Source organism: Populus euphratica, unplaced genomic scaffold (genome assembly GCF_000495115.2).
Source record: "Populus euphratica unplaced genomic scaffold, PopEup_1.0 scaffold90.1, whole genome shotgun sequence".
NCBI classification, from domain to species: Eukaryota; Viridiplantae; Streptophyta; class Magnoliopsida; order Malpighiales; family Salicaceae; genus Populus; species Populus euphratica.
Window position 1 is genome coordinate 130,819 of NW_011499973.1, and position 2,951 is coordinate 133,769.

Consider the following 2,951-nt stretch of genomic DNA (forward strand, 5'->3'; position numbering starts at 1 on the left):
ATATTTTTTATCTCAAAGGTCATCTTTTTTAACTAAGAATAAACAATTTTTATTTTTAAAAATAAATCTTATTTATATAAAAAGAATCATACATGAATCATAATAATCTATTCAAAATATTCAATGCATACAAATTAATTAAAAAATCACTATTTAGAAAAAAATTAAATAAACAATCTAAAAAATTAGAGAGAAGGGGTATTAATTTAAATATAAATAAAAAATATTTCAAAAAATACATAAAAAAATATAAAAATATATATAAAAAAGATCAAATAGTATTAGGTCTGGTAAGTTAAATCCGAATGCTTTGCTCATTATAAAAAAGGCACTCATATGGGCCTACAAGATTAGACTCATATACAAGTGCTTTTTTTGTTTTTGGTTAATGATTTTGACGATATGCTTTCAACCCTAAAATGTTTTGAAAAAAAATAAAAGCAAGCAATGTTTTGCTTACTTTTTCCTAGATTATAGTCATAGTAATGGCTGAAAAAAAATGATATTTTGGATTTAAAAACCCATTTTAATATATTTTTAGCTTAAAAACATTTGTAAAACACTTTAAACATGTTAATAAACTCGTATTTTTGTCTTAAACAACCAAAAAATCAACTAAGAAAACAAATCAAACCAAAATAAATAAAAAGTTCTTAAGTTCAGATCTATCATTTCAACTAAGTTTATAAGAAAAAAATACTCAAGCTAAACTCCTTTCATTGAATGGAACTCAATGATACAAAAATTGATATTTTTTGTGGGAAAAATTAATATTAATCAAGATTTTTTTTCTCTACCAATAGAATGCAACTAATTTCTTTCCTTTATCTCAAATAGACTAAAAAGTAAAAAATAAATAAAAATTTGAATTAAAGTTGAGTTTATAAAAAAATAATAATAAGACATTTGAAGTAGATGGTTTGAAAAGTTTACTAAAGGATAAATATTAAGAAAAAAAATTACAAAATCATCATTTACAATATAGTGAAACACTCCTGTACTAAAAAATAAAATTAAAAGAGGTTAAATTAAAAAAATTATTTTAAAAAATATAAAATTTCAGTTGTTTTACTATTAAAATTATAAAAATACTAAAAAAATACTAAAAAAAAAAACATTTTCTTACATGCCGGGAGGCTTGCCACTGCCACCCCCTTGTCTCGGCCACTGGAAACACTGTTACAGTCTTTGCAATGCTAATACTGTTATTCCATTGATACGTTCGAAACGAGGACAAGATTGGCATAATAAATTATTATGATTACAATATTATTTACATCCTTGTGAGGAGCTGACCACGCAACACGCGTCCTCCACTTCAGTTTTTATCCCTCAAATTAGGCGGAACTTGACTGTCGAGGAGGTGTCAGAGAATTTGCGACTTGACTTTTAAAGAGGGACAGAGAATATATTATGTTTTATTTAAAAATATATTAAAATGAAAAACAGACCAGACAAACGTGGAACTTGAAAAGGAGAAATTGGAGGTCCAGGGGGCAGGGTTTTGTATTCTAAGATTGATCATGGACTGAAAAACGTGGAACTTGAATTGAAGCCCCCACCCCTCTCGGTTCTCCAGTATTAATAAACCGAACCGATGAAAACCACATTTCTAACACATTTAAAAAAAATTTATTAAAAGTTATTTTTTTTATGATATATTTTAAATTATATTGATATATTAATCTTAAAAATAATTTTTAAAAAATAAAAAAAATATTTTAACATATTTTATTATAAAAAACACTTTAAAAAAACATCAAAAGGAAAAGGAGCTGCTGCTGGATTAGCCTCACTTTCCCAACTGAGTTAATATCCTGCTTATCAAAACTTCCTTCTTCCCTGTAACAGGAAGATTGTGCGCTGTCAAGTAATACTTCAGCTCCGTTACTGTCAAGTCCTTCAACTGCAAAACAGATCCATGAAAAGAGGGATTGTCATCCTTTAATTTAGTAACCTATATTCGAAAATTTCCTTATTCATTTGTTACAGTAAGATATTATAAATAATTTCAACAAATTATAAGCAAATAATTTCCATCAACCAATTTTATTTAGCTCATGGTGTTATCGACATATCTGTGCAACTGCGAATGAATATGCTATAATCTCCAAGTATCTCCAGTTAACATTCAAATAGGAACGACATAGCTTCCCTCCAAATCACTTGTTTTTTTATAATGACTTCAAAAAAGCTTAAAAGGAATCAGTTCTTCTGTTCCCTTTTCATCTTCCTAAATGATTTATTATGCTTAGCTTGTTTGGATGGTGCGATCCCAGAGGGAAAAAATCATTAACTTTGTAGCCCCCCATACACAAAACATGATTTATTAATGCTGTTCATTGAACAAACAAAGCCTGCAGTTTTTTATTGATCCAGATAAACACTATCATGTTTATCTTTGGGTGTGCAAGCGCTACAATGAAAGAGGCTTTTTATTGTGCCTGTAAGAAAAGGTTTTTTGATTTAATTATAAAATTATCATTAATATTTAAAAGTCGTTACTTAATATTATAGTTACTAAAAACCTATAATCTGCGAGAGTCAAGGTAAAGATTGGTTGTGCAAAGTGAATATAAATCACCATCAGTGCATCCTATCTAAGATAAGTTGCATTGTTATTTGATTATTTTTTTAAGTTGGGTTTCTATTCATTGATCTTTTCTAAAGTTCAAGGCAAATCTCTCTTCATGAGAAAATTTCTACCTTATTGGATTAAATCCTAACCGTTCTACAATCTGAATTTTAGCATCGCATTTATTTACATATTGTATCTTTAATACCTAAGGGTGTACTTTATCATGTAATTTTACACCCCACAAATATTAAATTCTACATCTGGACTCTAGAAAAAAGGCTGGAAAAAGGTTTTTGATATTTTGGCTAAATCCTAATAGATAATCATAAATTCGTTATGATATCCATTTTGCATTTTAAAACATTAAAAAGAT

The 2,951-nt window shown here is 27.4% G+C and overlaps 1 long non-coding RNA gene across 1 annotated transcript in view; it reads left to right on the forward strand.

Annotated features, from left to right (window-relative positions):
• The window catches only part of LOC105139347 (uncharacterized), a 21,012-nt gene extending 19,100 nt beyond the window's left edge, over positions 1-1,912 (forward strand). The window contains exon 3 of the long non-coding RNA XR_844958.1: positions 1,767-1,912. This is a non-coding gene — a long non-coding RNA (uncharacterized LOC105139347). The remainder of the gene's footprint in view (positions 1-1,766) is intronic.
• The last annotated feature ends 1,039 nt before the right edge of the window (positions 1,913-2,951 follow it).